The 26,802-nt window shown below is 39.0% G+C and overlaps 1 long non-coding RNA gene across 1 annotated transcript in view; it reads left to right on the top strand.

The window, feature by feature from the left end:
• LOC120525046 overlaps window positions 1-26,242 on the top strand; it is a 70,836-nt gene extending 44,594 nt beyond the window's left edge. Inside the window, exons 2-3 of the long non-coding RNA XR_005632882.1 lie at window positions 17,851-18,029; window positions 25,507-26,242. This is a non-coding gene — a long non-coding RNA (uncharacterized LOC120525046). The remainder of the gene's footprint in view (window positions 1-17,850; window positions 18,030-25,506) is intronic.
• The last annotated feature ends 560 nt before the right edge of the window (window positions 26,243-26,802 follow it).

Raw genomic sequence — 26,802 nt, 5'->3', positions numbered from 1 at the left:
GATTACTTATATTGTTCTGTACTGACAGATAGTAGGTCCCATATACTTGAATTTGTTCATCTACTCTAACTCTAAATTCCCGAAGTCATTCTGAATAATTTCTCTCATCTCATGTAATTACCATGATTTTAGACTTCTTCTCACTTTCAAAAATATTACTCTCTTACCAATACGACAAGGGTTCACTATAGATGTTATTGAGAACTGGCTATAGATGTAACATCAGTAACAAAGGCCTGTTATGTAATGAAGGCCAGCCTCATCTGCTCGTTACCCAATTAAAACGGCCTGATTCTGGTTTCACAGCATCCATCAGCACTCTAAACAACAAAGTTAATAAACATCTCCTTGTCTCATGCCAGCTGTTGTTTTGAGCACTGTAGACTGTGTGTTTGATGTTCTCTAGTAGTTTTTTTGCACAGTGTTTAAAAGTTACCTGCAATTCATGACTTATTCTTTTATTTTTTTAAGAATTTTATAAAGGACTTTTCATAGTACCCAATTGAAGGCTTTCTCCGGATCCAAAAAAGATACATGAGTTCCCCCATTGTATATTACTTTCTTCTCTGAGGTTTGCCTCGGTAGAAATGATAAAAAAACTCAACCAAGTCTGAATCCAAATTCAGAGTGGTGGCTTTGAGGCTAAGGATCTGTTTTTGGTATCCAGAAGGTTGCTGGTTTGAATCCCTGTCACTGCCAAAAGAGATCTGCTGGGCCCTTGAGCAAGACCCTTAACCTGAAATTGCTCCAGGGGTGCTGTACAATAGCTGACTCTGCACTCTGACCCCAAAAGGTATGTGAAAACTAACAAATTCCTAATACAAGAAATTGTATAAGGTGAAATAAAAAACAAAAAAAAAATGGCTCTTTGTCAATAGTTGTTCAATCTGTCTTTGAAGTATAACTTCCTGTTTTCTTTAAAACATTTTGCCTGGAACACCAACGAGGCAGAATCACAATTTTTCTGTTATCTCCTGTTTAAAAAGTGGGGATTATAACAATGTTCCCAGTCTTTGGAGAACATCTTTTGTTGCCTGCGTCAGTCTCATATATGCCATTCTTTTCCCTGAGGGCCCATATATTTCAGCATTCTGGAGTAAGTTCATCATGTGCTGTTGTCCTCAGAGTATTCATCACTTCTTCCATTATTATATTCCTCTTAGCCCCCTCTACCAGCACCACTTCCCTCTCTGTTTCTGTGGCATTCTCTGTTTCATTCTCCTGAAGTTCACTCACCAACAGCTGTTTTTTTCCGGTGTTCCATAACATCTACATCTTTCATAATAAGCCTTCTCCTTTTGTCTTTTACAAATTTCAATGGATATTTCTTTTTCTCCTGTTTTTAAGAGCCCCATAAACATTGTTAATCCTTTCTCCTGAGATCTCACAAACGTCTTCCATGCCCATTGCTTTGTAGCATTTACTGTTTCCTTAGTGGCATCTGCCTGTTTTTTATACTTGTGTGTCTGTTCAGTTCTTTCTCTCAGGTATTTCTTCCACAGATTGATCTTCTTCATTACATCTTCTCTCACTCTGCCTGACCACCAGGAAGACATCTTCCTTTGGTCTCCCACCTTCCTATTTCTGCAGCATTCTGTTGCAGCTGCTCTAATAATAATTTTGAACCTTCTGCAACATTGCTCAAAGTCATCTTCTTCACTTAAACTTTCCACTACGTTCCTACATTCTTTAACACCTTCTGTACTTGTGGATTCTTTAGTTTATATACTTGGCTTGTATTCTGATTGCTCTTTTTGGCAGGTTTGATTTTCCTTTCTTTCTAGTAAACTTGTTTAAATTCAAAGGGGATGGTCACTGCTAGACTTTAGGCCTCTTTTCACTTTTAAATCTCTGGTTATCTTGCATGACTGTCTTGGAACAGTAGTGAAGTCTATTGTACATCTCTCATTCTGGACTAATTTAGCTCATGTATACTTGTGTATGTTTTTGTGAGGGAATATTGTGGTTGCTGTTTGGAGAAAGTTTTCTTCAGACGTGTGTTACACATAACCTCCTTTGTTGTAGACAGTCATGTCTCCATTCCTGTCATCCACCTTTCTCCATTTGTCTCAATCATTTCACATTCAACCATTCAAATCAACAAATATAGTCACTTCTTCTTCATTTACTGTGTTCTGTAATAGTTTATAAAATTCATCCTTGCATTTAGCATGCTCATTCTCATTTGGTCTATATATCATAACCAGAGATACCGAATATACTCACATATAAGTCAGGGCTTGAAACCCGAAAAATCGATCATAAAATCAGACCCCAACTTATACGCACATTCAAAAATGTGACACTTAATTTTTTAATTTTTTTAACATCTTCTTGCCTCCTCCAGTCTCGCATCAGTTTCTCAGATGCATCAAATTTTGTTGCAGCAGCGCAGTTACCTATTTCTTTCGCTACTTCAACAACGTTTAATTTAAAACCAACTTCATATTTTCTTCTGATCGAACTCTCCATTGTAGATAAGGGATGCTCTTACGATAAAGGTGTATGAGGGTGGTGATATACCAAAAAACACAACTCAGTGCTTTGAAATAGTTTAGGTATTACCGTGCGTCCCATAGAGAGAGAGGTTAGGAGCAGAGCTGATACAGTGCATTGCCGCACCCACATAGAACAAAAAGGCAGCGTGCTCCGTGGTTACTCTTTTAGGTGGGCGTTAGCATATCATAATCTCTTGGACCAATAGCGTGAGTTTTCCACATTCGACTTATACGATCGACATTATAAAATACCAGAAATTATATGGTAAACTCAAGTCCAGACATATCCACAGGAGAACTTATCTGCTAGAATACACAGTAGTCTTTTTTCCAAAATATTTGTTCAAAAGGATCCAGTCTTTATTTTTTTCGATAATCTCTCTGGTCATGAGGCACCCAACTCCAGCTCTGGCTTTTTCCTTATTTGAGACTCTGAAGTACAAAAGTAATTTTATGCAACCCTATTCTTTTTTGTTCTTAGTCTCTGTACAAGTGCCTTCAATTTAGTTCTCCCTATCTCCTAGAAGTTCAAATTCTTTGCCATTTGTCCTTGCCAGTTAGTTGTCTTTGAAACCTTTCCAGAAAATTCTCTTAGTTGTCTTTTAATAATTTAGTTTTCAGAGCTTGTTGTGTATGGTCCTACAGTACAGGGAAGGATACCCCGTATTGGCTCTGTACTAGCCAGTTTGCTCACCACCCTCTGTAAACTGTGGAAACTGGAACCATCAATCATGCTAGTATAATTTGTGCATTTTTGCCCATTCTGTTGTTTGATAAATACAACAGCTAAACGTATTGACTATTGCTATGTGTACTATATTACAACCACATGATTTGCTTTTTGTAGGAGCAGAATTTGTGAGCATTTTGACTTAACAAAGTGGCCACTGAGTGTATATGAAGTGATTTAGCTTTGTAAAACAAGTATAAAAAGAAGTTAAGATGGAAGGTTCCTGGTGCCATTGACCAAGCACCTTTGAAAATTTAAGATGTGTGTTATATTATATAAATAAAAGAGCCCCATGCCAGGTTTGTTTCCTGTCTTGCACCTAATGCTGCTACTGCAGACTCTGTCCTCTGTGACACTGAACTGGAGCAGATTTATTAGTGTATTGGCCAATGATGTATAAATGTATCAAATTCATTTAAATTATTTATTTAGTAAAACACCTGCATTTCTTTGTAAACTGAATTTAATTTTTGACCATGATTCTTGTTTTACATTCTGGAGCAACCCACATGTAATTAACTATCTGTGTGAAAATAACATTCTTCAAGTCTATTTCCACTTTATTTAAACGTTGGCTCTAAGGAAGATTTATGCTCTTTGGAAACTTAAATTAAATAGGAATTGCAGCCTTGTAAACTTGAATGGAAAGCCTACTGGTGTGACAGGTAGGCAGGAAAAAAGGATTTTCCACTTATCAGAGTAGCCTCTGTAACCAAGTGAGATAGCTTTAATTATTAATTGGACTGTGGGATTTCAGCTCAAAGACATATAATACAATAAGGTAATATACATTTTTTGATAGTTTTAGACAACCATGAAGTTTCCATATAGTTCAGAGTTCTTTGTTCATTTTCAACTGCTATGCTAACCAGTGTTACCAATTCAGAGTCAAATTTGGTGCGTGCTGTGCTGTTCAGAAGCTGCCTTTTGCATTGAGGGCCATGGTGTGGACAAACACACCAGCACTCAGAGGACAGCACCAATGGGCAATTTTAAGAAACTAGCCAACCCGCGGCATACCATACGCCGCATAATCAGGCCGGTTTTTTAATGATTTTTAAGCACAGGGAGAAAATTAACATTTAAAAAATCGGTAATGTAATAAATCAGCAAGAAAAGCAACATTATAACAATGCATGGAACAAACCAACACAGTAAAACAGTTTGCTATGGTGCACGCGGTCGTGCATCGTAACCGAAAACTCGGTTTTTAAAGACTGCTTACTTCATTGTGTTTTAACCTCAGTTGTAAAGGATTGTTTTGAGGATCCCATGGGATACCCCTCGCAAACCGTTTAACACGCTGCATATGGCGATTCACCTCCGTGAGAAACATGCCTCTATGAACAGTCAACATGGCTCAGAGGTTCCAGGAGTTGGTGGGCGTGGCTTCTTCTGCGTGCGCCATAGGTGTTTTACTTGTCAGCGGCTCAGTGAGTCCACGCCCCTTCCAGCGTGCTTTCCATGGTTGTCTTACCTTAGTGAATTATATATATAGATAGGTAACTAGTAACCATTTGTGTTAGCCAGCCATTTTGGGGAAAAAAACAACTTATGTCGAATGTGGTTGGTTGGTGGATTTGGTATAAAGCAAACCAGCTGGTCCCTGACAAGATAAAGCTCACTCACAAATGACGATTGAGCATGCACCTGTAACATCTGCACCTGGGACAAGATCTTCCACTTCTCAGAGTGAGCAAGGAAGACAAAGTAAGCCGATGTCCTGTGCAAAGGGTTTAGAGAGGACAAGTTTAGCTGTTAATTTCTGGCCTGTTTTTTTCCCATTCTATCATGGTACACATATGAAAATGAGACATCACACGGACATGCCTATCTTGTATTTTTGAAACCCTACATTCCTTATTCCTCATACCTGGATTATATGCATTGTACTTTCAGCTAACTGATCTTTTTTTGTAAGCCGTCCTGCGTAAAAGGCCTGTGTTCCCTCTAAGCTGCACAGGTGCACAGATGCATGCCTGCCCATCTTTTTTCCAGGGGCCATGCAGCACTTTAGAACTGACTCACAGCTATTATCATGCTACTCACACTCCCTCCCTCTCAGTAGTTTGTAAGTGCCATGCACCTGTGATTCCCGAAACTCCACAGAGGAAATTGTCATTCATGTGTTTATGCTTTGATGCTTGATGATCTATGAGGGAACAATATCCCCAACCCGCTACTTATTCATGTATTGGTAATTTGCGATGGTTATACTCAATGGAGGCAAAATTGGGTGAGTCACGAACTAGTTGAACCGAGTCGCTGGGTAAGTCAGGCATAATGACTGGCAATGTGCCAAGACTCGATACTCGCTTATGTAAATGAAGTCTACAACTGAAAATCATTTGAAACGTCATGTAATTTGACATTAACCTTTAGTGTCATGATCTGAGTTATATTTTAAATTTTTGCAATCATTCCTTGGCCTTTGCAAACAAATAACCAAAGTATTGTTTTTTGGGGGTTGGGAAGCCAAGGAACACAAAGGTTTTGTGCTTTGAACAAGGAAAGGTTGATTGAGAAATGGAGAGAAAACATTAACTAAAGCCAAAGATTTTTCCTATTGATTGTCACTTACAAAATGCTAGTCACCAAATTTTGGTAAATAAACAACAGCCAGAAACCAGGAGCACTAAAGTGCTTGGAATACACATATGCATGAAAGGCAGATTTTCTAAAGGTATCTGCAAATTCAGATAATGATGCGTCTAATTTGCCACTTTTTATATTGTTTATATCAATTACATTAATTATGTTAATTCCACAGAGTACTCCAAAGCAACCAAAACCATGCTGTAACAATGGCAACTCAAAATGGCTGTGCCCATTAAAACAAAATAGCAACAAAAATAGCACAATTACATTTATTAATAGCTGAAAATAATCATAATAATAAATATGTGCAAAATATGACGTAGCACTTCAGAAAACCCAAAATGGGACAGCAGTAAAAGAAGCTGAAACAAGTGCAGAGGAATCCTTTAAAATACACAGAATCATAACAAATGGGTTCATTTATTTTTTGTTTAGACACTTTCTTAATAATATTTAAAAGAAAATATGTTTTGAGCTGCACCATTTTAGTTGTTAGAACTAAAGAGTTTGAAGCAAAATAGTCTCAGAAAGACTATAGACTGGGAAAAACCATCAAATTACCACTAGTAACAAGAGGGTAAAAGTTGAATCTTTATAAATAAAAAGATTTATTATCATCAAAAATGCTTTCTAACAAAATAAGCTCCAAGAAGAACAAAAGGCACAGAAGGTAATGCCTTTAAAATAGGCAATCCAAATAGCAGTCACAGATGCAATATGAAATCCAAGCGGTGAAGTCAAAAAAACAGCAAAAGGTCGCAAAAAGCCGGAAAGCCAGAAAATCAGTAATGATCAAATTAGCAAAAACACAAAAAAGCTCACCACTCACCTAATGTATTCAATGAACCACAAGGAACTATGGGATTTGGCTGAGGGCAGTCACTTGCGGTGATGGGCAGATGGCCCTGCCTATTGGGGAACCACCCACAAGACATTTGAAACATAGCAGTAAATATATATAGATGGAAGTAAACTAAATGACCAACAATATTAACATTAGCAAAAGAATTAAAATGAACAAAATGGAATTAAAATGACATTTGAACTTTGGCCGGCACGGAAATCCTGCCTGAAACATAACAATCACCAAGTCAGGTTACACAGTTTAGCATTGTGCACTTCCTATTTAGTCCAAGGTTGTGGATACAACAAAAAAACACTAGTATTCTCATTTGTGTTTCTATTAAATTTTTAAGCAACATGTTTTTTTTTTTCAGTTGACAATTACTTTTGTCCTAAGTTTTGGCTATGGTTTTGTGAAGTTATTTTGGCTTTTCGCCCCTCCACAATGTTCTTTGATTTACAATTTTGGTTTTACATCTTGTGCTTGTTGACAAGATTATTGTCTTCCCAGTATTGACTCCCTGTTAATAAAAACACAATTTGACTTCTGCTTCCATTATTACTTAAATACTGCTGCTGGCCTGCAGAGTCAGGACATTTAGTAAGCCAAATCGACAGTACTACATATGCTTACATTGGACTTCTCTCTGTTACTGATAGTTGGACGTGTTGGCTGTTATCTGTAAAGATCCGCATACTTGGTTTCTATTGGTGTCATATCCTTTGTCTGTGGGAGAGCTGGGATAGGAGAGCACGGCAAGGGATATCTGTAAAAGGACTATAATAATAATAATTCTTTGCATTTATATAGCGCTTTTCTCACTACTCAAAGCGCTCAGCAATTGCAGGTTAAGGGCCTTGCTCAAGGGCCCAACAGAGCAGAGTCCCTTTTGGCATTTAAGGGATTCGAACTGGCAACCTTCCGATTGCCAGTGCAGATCCCTAGCCTCAGAGCCACCAGATTAAGGTACAAGTGCATGAGGCTAATACAGTCAACTATCCCAGTGTCAACAGAGATTTACAGTATATTCTTTTTCTTAACTGGCAGATTTCAGCATGCGGAAATTAGAAGTGTCAGTTCCTCTACGCTGATTCTCAACATGAACACTGCTCAGTGTAATGTTCTATGCTCCATGTTCACCTAATTCTGTGTGACCAGACAGAGCTCCAATTCCGTCTTTAAATCAGTTAATAATACCACATTCATAGACCTGATCACAAAGATTATTAACATGATATACAGGGAAGAGGTTTGCCTTCCAGAACACTTGTGTCAGGACAACAACCTTTCCCTTAAAGTCAGTAAAACCAAAGAGCTGGTCAAAGATTGGAAAATATTGGACCCTAGCAGCACTTCCATCTTCATTGGTTTGGATGTTGTGGATATGGTCAACAGTTTTGAATTTCATGGAAGCTCTCATCAATGAAAACATAGAGGGAGTCCAGTGCATCTCAACTATCAGGAAAGCTAGGGTTCTCCATCTATGCTTACCAACTTTCCATAGAAGTGGAGTTTACCCTTACTGGTTGAATTACAATTCCTGGTCTTGCCCCTGTTTATCTCAGTAGTTCAAAGTACTACAGAAGGGAGTGAAGTTGGCACAGAACATACAGTATATATCATCCTGCTAACTCAGAAGTGCAAACATTATTGTAAAGGGACACAGTTACTCGTCTTACTCTTCCATTTGAGTAAAAGGTGCAAAACCATTAGCACCTGCACCACTAGACTCAGGGACAGTTTTTTTTACCTTTGATCATAAAGGTACTAAGCAGCCACATTCTGAAAACTATACCTTTTTTCTGCCTGATTTGTGTTTCTTATTTCTGTTGTCTGATGTTCTTTTTAACAAATGATTGTTTGTATTATACTGCAGTAACTTGTCTATAAACCAGTGTTTACCAATTTACCAGTTTGTAGACTGGACAAGGGAAAACAGGACTCTGACCATAATTTGGCACAGTTCATACTATGCCCATTGTCAAGAAGCTGCCAGCCACCACCAGGACCATGCAGGAATGGACAATTGAGCCTGAGGAGGCTCTGAAGCATGCTTTTGAGAAAACTGACCTGAACATGATTTGTCAGTCACACGTCTGTAGACTTACTCACTGTATCACAGACTACATCACGTTTTGTGTGGATAACGCTGTCCCCACAAAGACAGTGTACTGTTTTCCTAACAACATGCCATGTTTCACAAAGAATCTGAAAGCCCAGCTGAATAAGAAGAAGAGAGCCCTCAGGTCTGGTAATAAGGAAGAAATCAAGCGGGTGAAGTCGGAACTGGGGAGCAGGTCAGTCAAGGGGGAAGCCTACTATAGAGGCAAACCTGAGCACAAGTTACAGCAGAACAATGTGAAGGAAGTGTGGAACAGGATAAAGAATGTCAGTAGCTACACTACGACAGGACTGTCTGTCTTTGCTGATCAAGTAAGGAGAGAGCTGGAGAAACTCTGCACAAACATGACTGCAAAGCCGGATGGAATTAGCCCAGGGTGCAGAATGTTCACCAGATGTGGAAAACCTCCTGTGTAGTCCCAGTGCCAAAAGAAAGGGCATTCCAGTGATGCCAAGGACTTTAGACTAGTTGTTCTTACTTCATACATTATGAAACACTTTGAGAAGCTGGTCCTGAAATCTGTATCCTCTTCAGTTTGTCTATCAGGCACATATAGGTGTGGAGGATGCTCTGATTTACATGCTCCACAGAGCCAACTCCCACTTAAAGAAAGCCAGCACCACAGTCAGGACAATGTTCTTTGATTTTTCCAGGGCCTTCTAACACCATTCAGGCTATCCATCTTGATGCTCCCACAGTTTAAGGACTGTGTGTCAGAAATCGTGGTGTGGAATACTGGAACACAATGTTGAACAGTCCTATCTCCCTTCCTGTTTACCCTCTACACAAAAGATAAAAATAATGTAGACAAGTCGGAGTACTGGAGACTTGTGGAAGACGTTGTTTTGTGGTGCAGGAAGATCCACCTTTAACTGAACATCAGCAAGACAGAATAGTTGGTGGTGGACTTCTGGTAAGCCAAAGAGTCTCTAGGACCAGTCACCATTCAAGATAAGGATGTAGAAGTGGTACAAGTACCTGGGGATTCACATAAACAGCAGATTAGACTGATCTAACAGCACAGTGGCACTGTCCAAAAAGGGTAGAGTAGCCTGTACTACCTGAGGAGACTCAGGTCTTTTGAAGCATGCAGCACACTGATGGAAATGTTCTACCAGTTTGTAGTAGCCAGTGCATTATTCCACACTACAGTCTCCTGAGTAAGCAACTTGAGTTCAAAAGACATACAATGCCTGAACAAATGTATTAGGAAAATCTGCTCAATCACAGGGCTAACCCTGGACACTCTGGAAGCTGTTATGAAAAAGAGAACAGGGGCAAAATTGGATGCAATAATGAAAAATCCCATTCATTCCATCTAGAAAGTGCTCTTTTGGAGCACATTTAACCATTGGCTCATTCCTCCACGATGTGCTAAGAAGCGGCTCTGGCTCAGCCTATTCAATGCTCTCTCCCACGTCCCAAACTAAATATTTATACCCTTTAGGTTTTGCTAATTCTGCACAATATACATTCCTTCATTTATTCATTTGTTTATTTATCTATTGACTTATTGTATTATTTGTCTTAAAGAGTCTGTTTATCTGTGAATGTTTCCTAGGTCACTTATGGTTGGTTCCTTTTATTGATGCTTTTTGCACTTTTACTATATATAAGAGAATAATATAATAAAATGTTATGCAATATATTTTTATTATATACACTGCAATAAATTGAAGAGCTTTGTGGTACCTAATGAAGCCGAGAAGGCTTACAGTTAATTCATGCCTTTTGCACAATGCTGTCATGATAGATTGCATGTATGTATGTAATTGATCCATTTACACATTAATCTTTAAGTAAAATATTTTAAACAGTATTGAAAAGATATAATTAGAAATGAAAATGTGCAATCAACAACTATATTGTGATAAAAGAAAATGAAATGCTTGTCTCTTCTGTGTATCATCACCCCAGAGATTTACATTTAGCTGGTGGCCAACCTACTTACTCATAATTCCAGTGATCCATGTTCACATCCTAGCAGTGCCATCTCAGGAAGGATAGCAAATGGGAGAGGGGACAACACCCTAAGCAGAAACAGTACTGTAGTCCATAATAAATTAAATAGCCAAAAATGGACAGTCCTTTCCAGATAGCTCTTCTGGCAAATGGTACAGAGTCATTTCCACTCCCACAATTAGATACAGGGGGAGCACCTATCCACAGATTGTAAGGTTGCTGAATATCCAGTTATAATAAAAATATTGTAAAATTAAAAGCACTGTATACTGTATATTTTGGTTTTACTGCTATTATTGCTACTGTTCTGAGAAGACATACAAGTTCAAATTTCACTGTGTTATGTACAGTATGTACTATATACACATGACAAACCTGAACTTGGACAAGAAAACGAACAATCAAAAAACAAGCACTCTTCATCCGACGATTCAGAATTACACACTAGGCTTAGAGCTAGGCTGAAAATCATGCATTTTTCATGTCAGTACACGACTCGGATTTACTGTTTAACACTGAGTGAGTTACTTCACCTACTCAGGCTCATGTCTTACAAAAATGGAAATAACTGCAATATGCTTTGTGAGAGTTTGTCTGGGTGCCAAGAGAGGGTCAGGGTTTATGACACCCATAATGATGGCTCAGGTAGAGAGTGAACGATAAGGAGGGAGAGGAAAAGAGACATGGACAGTGGAACATTTCGTGCATATGCCATTATATCACTGGGGTGGAGGAGGCAGTACTTTATATATATTTATTGTTTGCTCAAGTAGAAACATAGGCTGGGGCACCAGTACCAGAATAAGAAATTGATAGAGAGTGGGCTGCAACCTAGGTGAAAGCATATAAAGTTCCACCAGGTTTCTACAGCACAAGCAGTCCAGAAGTGGGTATAGCTCCAGGGTCTTCTGGCTAAAGACAAATTGAGGACGGAAAGGAAGTGCCAGTTGGGGCAACACAACCTCACAATTAAAGGGCACTCTGTCCATCCATCCTTCTTCCTAGCCCACTTATCCAGGGCAGAGTCATGGGGCAGCTGAAGGGCAGACAGTCTCTGAAAGGGAGCAGATTAAGATGGCAGATCTACCTGGAGGGCTTGGCCCTCTAAAGATAATAGAAAGCCTGGGTGCAGAGACACAAGGCCAAATAATAGGAAGTTCTAGCTTAATCTACCTAAAGGAAATGGAAGGAAGCTAGTGACTCCCAGAATGGAGTTTAAAGCCTCCTCACCAGCAGAAGCTAATTGACAATAAAGTGGAGAGGAGAATGGTCAAACACTTAACTGGCATGAGAATGAGAGGCCAGGACCTATAAAAAGAAATGGGAAGAGAGGCAAAGATGAGAAGGAGATTTTCTATGGTACGGTGATGGGCAAGTTGCAAAGCCATCACGCTGAACAGATCTATATAATTTGGTCCAGACAAGCAGCAGATTTATTTTTTTACTTATGTTTATTAGTATTTTGTGCTTTAAGTATTCCTCCTTTAAGTTTCTCATGTATGGTTTTCTCGATGTGCCATGACGTGAATTATCAGCATTTTATGTCTTGTATCTAAACTATAATATTCTCTTTCTTTCTTTCTTTCTTTCTTTCTTTCTTTCTTTCTTTCTTTCTTTCTTTCTTTCTTTCTCTCTGTTTTGTTTCATGGTTCAGAGAAAATGATAAGGAGAAGCTGGGCATCAAATTGTCCAAATCTATGACATCTCAATGAAAGTAAAAAAGGGCAGAGAGAGAGTGGGAAGAAAGCCAGCACTTTCAGCTTGACGTCTAACAACAGCTTGAGCCTGAATTGTGAAATTGCTTTCGCTGAATCTCACGGTGGCTGCCTCTAACGTAGCTCCTGAATTAGACGGATGTCTGGCGTCGGCTTTTTTTTTTTCTTTCCACTGTGCAGGAATGATGAGGCGTGCAGGATTTTAGTTAAAGGTGCTGCGTCCTGTAACATTTTCTGTTGGTGGGGGGTTAAAATTGATGCGTTAGGGCTGGAACGTTGTGACGGAAATCACACCCTCAAGGACGCTTGTCGGTGCTCGCCAGAATGCAGAGACAAAAAGACAGACGCTGAGGCATTTTTTTTCCTTTCATGCTTTCTCTTTTTCATTATTTTATTTGCCAAGTGGAATGGCAGACAGTGATGGAAAAGATAACGTGTCTAAAGAGCGGAAAAGAAGTGGTTAGAGTGGCTATGGTGTGGAAGGAGAGGTTAAAGGTCAGGGTTTAATGGCTGTATTGTCAAATGCAGGAAGCCAGGAGCAATATTAATAAAGGTGCCCTGTTTTCCTTATTCTTGTTTGCAAGTGGAAAGTCGGCAGTTACATTTTTTTTCCTTTAGACTGCGCCATAGCAAGCCTCTCGATAGCAGCTGTGCTCTAATTGACTTTTTTTTTCCTTTATCAAAGGCACCCTAATCAGCAAGGCTACAGCTTGCCAGCACTCAGAGAAAAAGCAAAGCGCGTTTCCTGTAAGTGGCCGCTGGCAAATGCCGTCATCTTTGGTGGTGTGAGAAAGCACTGTGGTAGGGTGTGCTTGTTTCAGATTCTGTCCCTCATTAGTCTTCTTTTCTGTTGTACAGGCTTCAAGTACCAGGATCACAGTCTCTTTCTTAATAACATTTATAATACAGTGAACACCTGGGACTGGTTTAAGAGTTCTACTGGCATCAGGCATTGGTATCAGAACCTTGTCAGGTACTGATTTCATAGTTAGGCTCTAGTTTAAGAGTCTGAATACCAGAGACTGAAACATCTGACGGGTACCTACAAGATTCAAACCAGGGCCTAATGAGGCTATGAAATAAATGTGTGAAATAAAAGTGATGAAAATTGTAAACCAGTGCCTAATTTTAACATTTCATAAAGTGTAAAGACATTGATTAAGAATATAATTACCAAAGGCCATTATTTTAAGATTTAACAGTCTGTTCCAGCACGGGTTTGGCATCAGAAATGTGTTTTAGCATCTTGTCAGGTAGTGAATTAAGAGCTTTCTAATGCCAGTATTACTCTTAAAATAGTGCTCAATAAGACATTTAAACTATTACCTGATGGGTCTATGAAAGCAGCGCTTTACAAGGCTCCGAAGTTAGTGCCTGATATAAATAAGACTCTTAAACCAGTAATTGATGACAATAAGTTTCAAGACGGTGCCTGAAAAGCCCCTAGAACAATGCTATAGTTAAGATTCCTAAAGCAATAACTGGTTTCAAGTTGGCACGTAGCTCTGATATCAGAGTCTTGTTAAGAACTGGTTTAACTACCATGTTAAGTCTTCTGAGATCAATAAAGTCATATGTCTGATAAAGTTCAAAATCCAATGTCTGTCGCCAGTGTATGGTGTCAAAGCATCACCATACTCTAGATTAAGAGTCTAGTCAGACACTGGTTGGCATCAAGCAGTGGTTTGAAATTGTTATTGAGATCAAACACTGGCTTGTGAGTCTTATTGAAGTCAGGCCCTGGCTTTAAAAGCCTCTTTAGGCACTACTTTCAGATTCTAATTATGTACTAGTTATGGATCTTGCCAGACACTGATTTCAGTGTCTCACCAAGCACTGGTGTAACAGTTATTGGCATTATGCACTAGTTTCAGAGTCTCCATGGATACTTTTTCTTAGTCTTATTGGCAGGAAACACTGGTTCCAGAGTTGCTGGCAACAAAGACTGGTTCTGAGTCTTGTCAAGTACTGGCTTGAGAGCTTTATTAGCATCAAGAACTGTCTACAGAGTCTAATCAGCGAGAGATTTGTAAGATTCACTGAACACTTCATTCAGAGCTTTACTGGCATCATGTACTGGTTTCAGAGTCACATCAGGTATAGGCTTCAGAGTCTTATTGGCTATAAGCACTACCCGTCATACTGGCTTTACTGTACTTTTACATGCTAAATTCCATCAGTAGTATTACTGTGTGTTATAGTTGCAGCAGCAACCTTGACAGTTTATTATAGTGTTAGTGTTATGATACAGAGTCTCAGACTTGGCAAAAAGGGTGCAAGGCATCAAAAAACAACCCAAAAAAAAACAGTCTGAGGCCTTCTCTGGCCCACCTAGAATAGATCTCACCCCAGACAGTCTGACCCCAAAATATACTGGTCATCTTTGGCCTACACATTCCTAAAAGAGGTTTTGGCTTCAAAGTGCAAAAATGTCTTTAAAGTCCCAAAATATCTTACAAGTCTCTAAAGGGAGAAAAACTGTGATAAAACACTGGTTTGAAGAGAGAGACATCACCAAAAGAACCTTTATAAATGATATACAGTAATCCCTCCTCGATCACGGGGGTTGCGTTCCAGAACCCCCCGCGATAGATGATAATCCGCGAAGTAGAAACCATATGTTTATATGGTTATTTTTAGATATTTTAAGCTCTTAGAAACTCTCCCACAGTTTATAAATATTCTCCGCACAGTTATACAATAAACCCTCGTTTATAGCGGTTGATCTGCTCCAGACAGATAAATGAATTTCCAAGAAGTAGGATTCTTTATTTATAAACCTAATATTTTCGCAGTTAGAGCATTGAAAACCTGTTTACGATCTTCTAAATACGTTTTTTTAACATTATTAGAGCCCTCTAGACATGAAATAACACCCTTTAGTCAAAAGTTTAAACTGTGCTCCATGACAAGACAGAGATGACAGTTCTTTCTCACAATTAAAAGAATGCAGACGTATCTTCCTCTTCAAGGTACGCGTCAGGAGCGGAGAATGTCAGAAAGAGAGAGAGTAAAGTAAACAATCAAAAATTAATAGGGCTGTTGCGCTTTTAAGTATGCAAGCACCGCGATAAAGCGGCGCAATGAAGGGATCAATGTGAAGGTAGCCTTTCAGCATTTTTTTACAGGCATGTCCGTATCTTCTAAGCAAACAGCCACTGTGCAAACAGCCCCTCTGCTCACACCCCCTCCGTCAGGAGCAGATAATGGGGCCAATCATACGCCTCCCTGATGGTATTGCATGATGGATAGGCATCTGCCTGTATTTCTCAGAGAGAGTGAGAGACAGAGAAAAGCAAACAATGAAAAATCAATACGGGCTGTTAGAGCTTTTAAGTGTGCGAAGTAGCGTGCGGGAAGCATATCATATATCATGGAGGAGTTTTATTTAATATGTAATATGTGCTCTGATTGGGTAGCTTCTCAGCCATCCGCCAATAGTGTCCCTTGTATGAAATCAACTGGGCAAACAAACTGAGGAAGCATGTACCATAAATTAAAAGACCCATTGCCTGCAGAAATCCGCGAAGCAGCTGAAAATCCGTGATATATATTTAGGTATGCTTACATTTAAAGTCCACGATGGAGTGAAGCTGCGAAAGTCGAAGCGCGATATAGCGAGGGATCACTGTATTTCTAATACAAGAAGCTTGAAAAAGGTCAAAAGGACTTTTCTGAAAGGAAATCCAAGCAAACAAGTCTAAAGCTAAAATGCAATAACCAGAGCAAACAAAAAATCAGTATATGCAACACAAAAAAACAAAACTTACAAATGACGCCTGCAAACCTCAATGCATCACTAATGAGATCCCCTTTCCTGGCTCTTAAACAGCCAGAGTGTGGTGTCAGGAGTGATGACTTCAGGGTGGCCCCATCTCTTTGAGAACCACCCAGAGAACAGAAGAAATAGATTATATTTAAAGAAATAGTGTACAATTAATGAAAAGTAATAACATAAAGACATGAACAGTAGTAATTCAAATTAAACCACAGTAAAATATAAAATAAACATTATACTAATGAATAAAACCTTGGTAAACATAACACAAAATATCTAGATGAGATTCTGCAGTAACTTAGCTCTTAGTCGTCCAAGTGAACTTGCTGGATTGAATGATAAATACATGTGTAGAAGAATAGCTGATAAAAAATCAAATTAAGAGATAAAATTAAAATTAAGAGATAAAAATAAAAGCAATAGGAGCAGGCTGACCTGACTTGGCAAGAAACAGTTAGCTAACTTTTTGAGTTGAACCAGGAGGTGCATGCAGAAGACAAAACAAAAGAAATAAAATATAAATGAAGTGACTGAAACCCACCAGAGGCAAGAATCACAGTCACAAATCAGTCAAGAAGTCAAAACCAAGCACAACATGAATATCAATAACAAAGAGAGAGTTTGTTTTATAATTTAAAGGATTTATTTTCAGGTCAGAAAAAGCTTGGTGCAAATGATGACCTTTCATCCTGGTGTGCTAACAAACTGAAGTTCATAACGTAGGAGACCGCACCCCAAGAAACATGGGATGTGATTCTAACGATTGTTATGTACAGTGGCCTCTAATATAGAAAAAGGCCATAAGACCCAAAAATTCAGCCCTAATTTTTACACAGGCAATAATCTTAGTCAAAAGAGGGGCCTGGGGTCTAGAAAACATGAAAGGCAGACAGAACTGATCTGTCTGATTAAAGCCAGAAACTCAAACCCAAAATCCTATATGTTGCAAAAAATCCTAACTTGAGCTCAAAATCTTTAATCTTCATACTGACTAAAATTAAAAAAGCTGAAGCTGTGGGCAGCCATCTTAAATTGGCAGTTAGGGTACTTCTTACAATGTTCTAAGCTGGCATTCAGTGAAGAACACTACACAAAAATAAACTGAATTGAATTGAATTGATGATATAACATGACTTGTGATTGGCAACTAGCCTAGCAATAATAAATGTTACCATCGCCATGCAAGGACCACACCACAAATAAAAAACAAAAATGGCCTTTTTAGAAAAACCAGATTGAATACATTAACAGTCTTTTTATGATTAGCTACATAGTTCACAAGCTAATAAGTTATTGGATTCAAAGTCAAGCAGGGGTTTCAGAGCCTTACTTGAGCAAGTGTATCACTTATTTTAGTTATTGTTTTGTTGCTATTTTTTGCCACCCTGAATTACTCAGTTAATGGTGTAAGTGAGAGAGAACTCATCTAAAGATGGAAAATAAATAGCAAGGAATAGTAAAAAAAGAAGGCACTGTAATTAAATACCTGCATGTGTACAATGTTGATTCTCAGTAGGTTGTCCTTTATGTACAGAATTTACAAAGAAACTGCAGGAGATTCCTGCACAGAACAACTGCAAACCTGTCATTTGTGCATTAACAGGGAAAAGATGATGCTTGGCAGGTCCTCCACAGAACATGTCTGCTTCTAAGAGCCCAGTCCATGCAGTGAAACAGACGCTCCAACTCAGTCTAAGAGAAACGGTTCAGTCATTTGTATTGGCAACAAGACATCTGCAATAGCATCACTGAAGAGAGGCAATGGCAATGTTGATTTTATTTGTGAGTATAATGAGAAAAGACAGTTTTTTCTTCTGTTTACTTCTAACAGAGAATCATTGGCTTAGCTGCTGGTCGTTTTATAAATATATGCGTTTGTTTCTATCCCACTCAATCTATGTCTAAACCCTGTTGACAGTAAATGCATAAAACCTCAGTTCCTAACCTCCCGGGTCTACCATCTGGTGGATTCAATCTACACAGGTACATTTTTTCATATTGCCTGTAATATTAATCAATAAGAAATCAAAATAAATTTCTGAACCAAAGCAGTTTATCGGCTAAGTTTCAAAATCACATTTTTTCAATGGAGAAGTATGGACAGCAATCAAGTGTGTAGCCTTTCTCTTGGGGGAATTCAAGATGCTCATTTTAAAATCACATACTCTCATTTACAGCATCAAAATTGTGAGGCCTTATGTGGCTCTGAGAAACTCACCTAATTTGCTTTCTTTGGCAGAATGTTACGTAAAAACAAATGTGCAATACCCCAATCTTGTAAATTGCCTTGCAGTAAAGTGTCTTTCAGATATTCAATTATACAAAACATTCATAAAATATTTCTCAAGTTACCCATGTACAGATTTGTATTTTAGTGCCATAGATGTCACATTCATGCCACATAGGTAATTTATTGCATCAGTGTTTGATTATATTGTATATGCAGAGCAAACTTATAATAACTCAGTTTAAGCAGAACAGGCAATGTGTTTTCTGAGAGCAAGTTGGTGACAATGCAGTAAAATGTGTCTTTAGTGTGGTAGTGGATGGTGGTGGTCATACAGGCTTCTTCACAATGATTTAGAATGAGTGAATTAAAGATCTGTGGAACCAAAAAATTAACAGATTCAGGGACATACTCTAAAATGCACAGATCACCCCATGCAAGCACAAGCAAGACACATACACTACCACTCAAAAGTTTGGAGACATCCAGAAATTGTCATGTTTCTGACTGAAACCTCTTTTATCAAGATAACATTAAACTGTTTTTAAAAATATTAGCAAGACATTACTAGTGTTTCTAAAAGATATCACTGCTTGAAAAGACCAATTTTAAATGTATTATTCACATAAATATTATTCAAAACCCCATTGCCAGCATGCATTACTTAATTGCTCTAATGGTCAACATCCTTAGATTATCCCTAATTAGTCTTGCTTAAATGTAAATTGGTTATTAGAGAAACATTTGTAATTGCATTAGCACCCCTGAAACTTGATGTTCTGTTCAGTTAAGCAAGTAAATTGTCTTTCCTTGGGTTGCAAGATACTGGCATTGCTAAAGTTTAGTTCTGGATTCAAAAATGGTCAAAATGAAACAGCTTTCTCCACAAACATGTCAGTCTATTGTTATTGCCAAGCATCTATCTATTTCATACAAAGGTGTCTATTTACTGTCTTGAGAGTTATGGGCAAACCAAATCTAACCAAGACAGAAAAAGAAGGGAAAGGCCCTGATGCTCAACTGCACAAGAGGACAAGGACATCAGAGTGCTTAGTTTGATAAACACACTCCTTTAAGTTCCTCTGTTAGCTTTTTCCTAAAATAAATGTTGAATACTAGTATCATCTACAACATTGAAAAGATGACTCTGGGATGCTGGCTTTAGAGGCAGAGTTTCAATAAAAAAGCCATATTTGAAATTGACAGATAAAAAGAAAAAGTTAAAATCGGCGAAAGAATACAGACATTGGTTTCAGTGTTGCTAATGCAATTACAAAGGTTTGAAAAAGTCATTCTATTTATTAGAGAGAAAGAAACGATATTCACTCACAGGCAACGTTGTGTTGTCACGATGTAAGTCCAAACACAGAATCAAAATTCAATGTGATCTTGAAGAAAAGTTCATTCCAAATATTGTTTTTACTAAAGTTTTAAAGTAAAAGTGAAAATAATTCATATGTAACAATTCCCATGAAAATAACAAACTCTTTATATTGTATATCCGGTTAACCAAACCAAGGGATGGACGAGCGAAGTGAGCAGGGGGCACAGCCCCCCTAGTAAATTTAAAACTCAGTCATATCAAGCAGTAATAACCATTAGCAACACAAAAAATGTCTTGTCTTTAATTTTAAATGATTTTAAGGGTATCTTGATAAAAAGTTATCTATTTCTATTAAAAACATTAAAACTTCTGGGTGATACCAAACTTTTGAATATTAGAGTATGTTGACCTCTAAATACAGACGCACATACATTAGGAATAGGCTGATACTTGCACCTATGCCGGAATATTGTCAAATTCACCGTATTGGCATTAAAGGAATCAAGATGTAAAAGGCAGATGAAGAGAAAACACTTTTGAATATCCCTGTAAAGCAAAAGACAAAAATCAGCAAATGAATTCTTGAATGACTCTAGCACTGGCTGGCCTTTGGCCTTGTTGTGGCGAGGTTGTGGGAAGGTGCCCAGCCCCACTCGTCCAGTTGCCACTGTCCCCACCACAGTCCTATGTCTAGGCTATGACTCTGCCATCACTTTGCCTCCCCTTTTCCGCCCTGCTACTGCCATTTTTGGGTCCTTGGAGTACCTGTACTATGGTGCCTCTCTTATGTGGGAAAACTCAAACTCATTGTCTGAGTTGTTGAAGAGAAGCTGCAGCTTATTGCTCCTTCCAAACAGTGCTGCAGTGCTTAGACTGCAGGGTAGGCCCAGCCACCTTCATAGGTAGCTACTGAGTATTCTTTTCTGCAACTCCACAATTGTCAAGGGTGGCTTGTATACTAGTGCAAGACACAGAATTTGAGGTAGGATGCCATATTGATGTCCAGGCTTTGAATCTGCCATGTAAACCTGACTTGTCCACCATGTTATGCTAGCTCTTGAGGTCCTTGGTAGTTGCTTAGATGGCAGCTGCATCCCTGAGGCTACAGTTGAAGTCCTTCCCCAAGCTCTTCATTGAATTCTCTGTGATAGATGGGATTGCAGTGACATCCAAGGTAAAATGAAAGTTGTCCACCATTTTACCCTTCCAAAACACCAGGGGCCTGGATTTGGTTGGTTTAAAGCTCATTCTTACCCAGGGTATGAGCTGTTCCAAGCCATATAGGATCCACTGATCATATAGGATCCATCTGCTGCCTGGACTGCTGATATTGTGGTGACAGTGAGGTCATCCATAAAGACTCTGATCAGGAGCTTCTGGGTGCCACACTTGATCAGCAGGCCTCTGCACTCTGCCTCGGCTGCCTTGATAATCATGCTCATGGCAAGAGCAAAGAGAATAACTGAGACTGTGCACCCAGTGGTTATCATAGCACCAGGGGTGACTCTTAGTCTGAAGTTGCCATGGTAGTTCATGATGGGGTCCTTGACATTTCTGAGAATATGGTGTTGGTCCAGTGTAATTATCACCAGTATGTGGGGTGTTGGCTCAGAAGTGCTGGTGAAATCAAACTAACGCATGACCAAGTCTCCCTTCCCCATGTGCACCTCTGATCAGCTGGGTGGCTACTCTGGTATATTGCAGGCACCCAGCCCCACCAGGAATTCTACACTGCACTGAAATATCAATGAATATCTATTTTATGTAAGTTAAAGCTAGCGTGAACAACAGCAATGTCAATAAATAAAAAAATGAAGGGACTTGAATTGAATATAGCCTTCAATGAAGAACAGGGAGGAAATAAATTATTAATAATTTATTAATATTGTAGTTGCTACATTCACCCAATATTACTTGCAAATCATATATGTACAGTTGTTTACATTTACATTTATAGGTAACCCTATAAGTTAAGTACATGAAAGAAGCCAATAATGGGGGTCAAAAGTTACAATTTTTTGTTTATAGTCTTAACATCTGAGGCACTAGACTTCAGTGTTGGAAAAAATATAGAGGCTTTCCATTATGAACACAAACCCAAGGTTACTTTACTGATAATGTAAAATGCCTTCCTCTGTCTGCAAAGTAAGCATTGACTCAATCAGTGTCACACTGTGACTCAACCATGTAGTTTACAGACCAAAACTTTAATCCCTTGGGGTAAGACATAAAAAATGATAAAAACATTATTAGCTTGATTTGATGACAGTGTTGATAGCTTTAAAAAGTATGTGCCATGTATTTACATATGTGTACTAACATAGTATAGGAGGGTAGGAGGAGAACGGGTGTGCCGGCTGGAAGGGATTGGGTTTGGGACTCTCTGGTGACCCCTGGTGTACTCAAAACAAATGCAGAATGTCTTTTTTAGTTATTCTAAGATAGATAGATAGATAGATAGATAGATAGATAGATAGATAGATAGATAGATAGATATAGTGGTGCTTGAAAGTTTGTGAACCCTTTAGAATTTTCTATATTTCTGCATAAATATGAACTGAAACATAATCAGATTTTCACTCAAGTCCTAAAAGTAGATAAAGAGAAACATGTTAAACAAATGAGACAAAAATATTATACTTGGTCATTTATTTATTGAGGAAAATGACACATATCTATGAGTGGCAAAAGTATGTGAACCTCTAGGATTAGCAGTTTGTTTGAAGGTGAAATTTGAGTCAGGTGTTTTCAATCAATGGGATGACAATCAGGTGTGAGTGGGCACCCTTTTTTATTTAAAGAACAGGGATCTATCAAAGTCTGCTCTTCACAACACATGTTTGTGGAAGTGTATCATGGCACGAACAAAGGAGATTTCTGAGGTCCTCAGAAAAAGAGTTGTTGATGCTCATTAGGCTGGAAAAGGTTACAAAACCATCTCTAAAGAGTTTGGAGTCCACCAATCCACAGTCGGACAGATTGTGTACAAATGGAGGAAACTTAAGACCATTGTTACCCTCCCCAGGAGTGGTTGACCAACAAAGATCACTCTAATAGCAATGCGTGTAATAGTCGGCGAGGTCACAAAGGACCCCAGGGTAACTTCTAAGCAACTGAAGGCCTCTGTCACATTGGCTTATGTTCATGTTCATGAGTCCACCATCAGGAGAACACTGAACAACAATGGTGTGCATGGCAGGGCTGCAAGAAGAAAGCCACTGCTCTCCAAAAAAAATTGCTGCTCTTCTGCAGTTTGCTAAAGATCATGTGGACAAACCAGAAAGCTATTGGAAGAATGTTTTGTGGACAGATGAGACCAAAATGGAACTTTTTGGTTTAAATGAAAAGTGTTATGTTTGGAGAAAGGAAAACACTGCATTCCAGCATAAGAACCTTGTCCCATCTGTGAAACATGGTGGTGGTAGTATCATGATTTGGGCCTGTTTTGTTGCATCTGGGCCAGGATGGCTTGCCTTCATTGATGGAACAATGAATTCTGAATTATATCAGAGAATTCTAAAGAAAAATGTCAGAACAGCTGTCCATGAACTGAATCTCAAGAGAAGGTGGGTCACGCAGCAGCAAGACAACGACCCTAGGCACACAAGTCGTTTTACCAAAGAATTGTTAAAGAAGAATAAAGTTCATGTTTTGGAATGGGCAAAGTCCTGACTTTAATCCAATCGAAATGTTGTGGAAGGACCTGAAACAAGCAGTTAATGTGAGGAAACCCACCAACATCCCAGAGTTGAAGCTGTTCTGTACGGAGGAATGTGCTAAAATTCCTCCAAGCAGGTGTGCAGGAATCATCAAAAGTTACCGGAAACGTTTAGTTGCAGTTATTGCTGCAAAGGGGGGTCACACCAGATACTGAAAGCAAAGGTTTACATACTTTTGCCACTCACAAATATGTAAAATTCGATCACTTTGCTTAATAAATAAATGACCAAGTATAATATTTTTGTCTCATTTGTTTAACTGGTCTCTCTTTATCTACTTTTAGGACTTGAGTGAAAATCTGATGATATTTTAGGTCATATTTATGCAAAAATATAGAAAATTCTAAAGGGTTCACAAACTTTCAAACACCACTGTAGATAGATAGATAGATGATCAAATAGTCTAAACTGTATGTCTTTCACAGTACCCAGGGGAAAGGGGCAGCGAGAAGATGCAAACTATATATAAGATTCAAACCCAGGATGCTGGATCAGTGAGGTATCAGTACTACTCACTGGGTCACCATACTACCCCCACAATTTTCCCACTCACAAGGCTATCAGGCTCATGGCTGGAACCAAATCTGCACAAGATACCTATCTGTAACAGGACCTACATTTGCATTTTACTCACTCAAGAGGCCAGTGTAAATTTTTAAGTTAACCTAACATGCACATTTTAGGATTGTGGGAAATAAATGTGAGTACCCAAGGGAAGATTAAATATATTCTCTTACAAATGAGTGTATAATTATTACAGAGAGTTAAAAAAAAAGTTAGAAAAGTTAGCCTGTTTAGTTACCCAGTATATGCAGGATAACAGTAAATAAACCAACAGGCTCTTGCTGATGAAAGCAATTGGAAACAGCCATTAGGACTGGAATTGCAACATTTTGTAAATTAGTACTCTGCAAAATCACAAAATGCAAATCAGCTTTTCAAACCTAAGGTATCATGACTGCTGTTGTGTAGTACTTGACAGAGAGCCTTTCAAGAAAATGATGCCGAAAGCTGTGATCTCCTTCAGGTGGATAACTCACATACACGCACACACAGGCACACAACCCCTGGTGCCTCATTTTTCATGTGCACATAACACACTTTGTGCATAAAAGTTACCAAGATAAGAAGAATGACCATTGTTTGGGGTAAGTCAAAGATTTGAGGGTACTGAATGGGGAGAAATTTTACTGAGGAAAAGTAATGTGATGGGATCAGTGGTAAAGGAGCAAGGCAAAGCATTCTGTAAAATCAATTCCCAATTTATATAAAGTTACACCCAATTTAAGACTAAAATATTAAAAGAGGAAAACCTACTTGTCTACTTGAGATGCGTCCTCCCTCTTCACCTGTGTTATTTACTTAAATGAATTTCAGAAGGAAGGCGAAAGTTTTATTTCCAAGTTCACTTCAGGGGAATTTGTGCTGTAACTGCAGGAAAACTCATATTGTGCCAATGATCCCCAGTAATGCTGGCCACATTTTTCTACGACTGCCCAATTGTGCTTGTTCTTCCCCACTGAAATTTGCTACAGGTTGTTTTGCTCAAAAGGCAATTACCTTTGAAAAGTTTGGAGAGGCAGGTGGAGTGTCCTGCATGTTTCTACATGCTGTTGGCACCACTACCGTTCTCCACAGCTGATTTCCAACTGTGATTGAAAAGCAGTTGGGCTCTACCTGTTCTTTTTCAAAAGGAAGACAGGGAAAACAAGGCTGATTGTGATAACACACCAAGAGGTAAATTAGGTAAGACATCTTATTCAGGGACAGTGAACTGGGGAGGTTGGGCATCGACATAAAGCAGAATATCATAAAACTAAGATGATATCATTTGTTTAGTGTGTAAAGCTGCCAGGATAGCCTCCAGCCTGCATCCCTGAATTAAATTAAGAAGGTTTGAGCATATTATGTTATGTTGTATTAAAGAAAAACAGCTACTTCTGTCTTTATAGTTGCCTAAATAATCTTTTTGTTTGTTATTGTCACTAGACTGGTGCCCCCTTTGTGTTCCTTCGGTCAGGTTTTTTGTCCACTCCTCAATCAATATATGAACTAGTGGTTATGGTTCAGCACTGAATGCCTGTGGATCACCTTCTCTCCGTCACAACCTCAACCTTACCATCCTCTTTACGTGGAAATGAGCAATTGACTTTGTCCACCAACAAATCTGTGGCTCCTGCTTTAGAACTGCTTTCCCTGCTCTCGGATATGAAGACTGACTCACTGATGCCCTCCACTGGAAAGATCCCAGAATTTTTTGCAAGTACACAGCTTCTGAGAATATGATATGTGCCACCACTTCCACCCCTCTAAGCCTTAACCTTACAACCTGATGAGGAGTTATGGTCTACTTATAAGTGGGCAGCTGAATAAGGATTCCCGTATCACTCTGCAGTCCAGTTTGAGCTAAATGGCCTGCAGGATGAGATTGGGGGCAGTTAAAGTGAGGTTGGGGATTTTTTTTCAGCTGTATAGTTATGAACAGCTGCATACGTCCCTGGGGTCACCATTTGGTAATTAGTTGATAAAGGTAATAAGAACCTCTGGTCCAGCGGCTGCATTTTCACTAAGATTCTTCTTATATAGTGATGGCAGGTCAGGCTAGAGGACTGTTTTTGTCTAGTGCATTTTTGTTTGGGTTGCAAGTTGCCTTTCCTTTGCAGCCCAGAGGTAAAAAGGATGAGTTTGTAGCCTGGAAATTTTTAGTAGCTGTCACTAACCTGGTACAATTCAACACCACCATCGAATAAAAATTGTAGCCCATATGCTCATTTCCCCTTCCCATCAAAGAATGAGTACGCCAGCCATGCAAGTCCTTGACATGCTACTTTGCCAGGACCTCTCACTGTGAAGGATGCCCTCTGCTGAGGCTAATGTTTACATTTTGGGAAGGTGAGGAGGCTTAATTTAGACCTTCCCTGTATCTTGTATTTTGATGTTGTTTAAATTCTCTCTATAGAAATAAATTACAATTGAGAACTGTCCTCATCCCTCCTCATTGACTCTAGAGTCTGGCCTTTGCGCTCTACATCTAACCCCTGACTGCCCACGCTGGTACCAGAGCTGCTCAGTGCCTTTGCAGGTGCACACTTTCAACAGGCCTGGTTTGAGAGGGAAGGTAGTCGACGCTGTGAATTATGCCAAAAATAGTCATCCGAAATCATCTTGTGCTCACAAACCCCCACCCCCTTAAGCAACATATCCTTTACGTAAAAACACCCTGCCCACTCCACCCGGAGCTGGCATAGATGCTCAAGCATGCAGCACTTCGGGAATGCCCTCACC

The sequence above is a fragment of the Polypterus senegalus genome, chromosome 3 (assembly GCF_016835505.1).
Source record: "Polypterus senegalus isolate Bchr_013 chromosome 3, ASM1683550v1, whole genome shotgun sequence".
Taxonomy (NCBI): Eukaryota; Metazoa; Chordata; class Cladistia; order Polypteriformes; family Polypteridae; genus Polypterus; species Polypterus senegalus.
The sequence above is the reverse complement of the archived record's forward strand: the minus strand, read 5'-3'. Positions and strand labels throughout refer to the sequence as shown.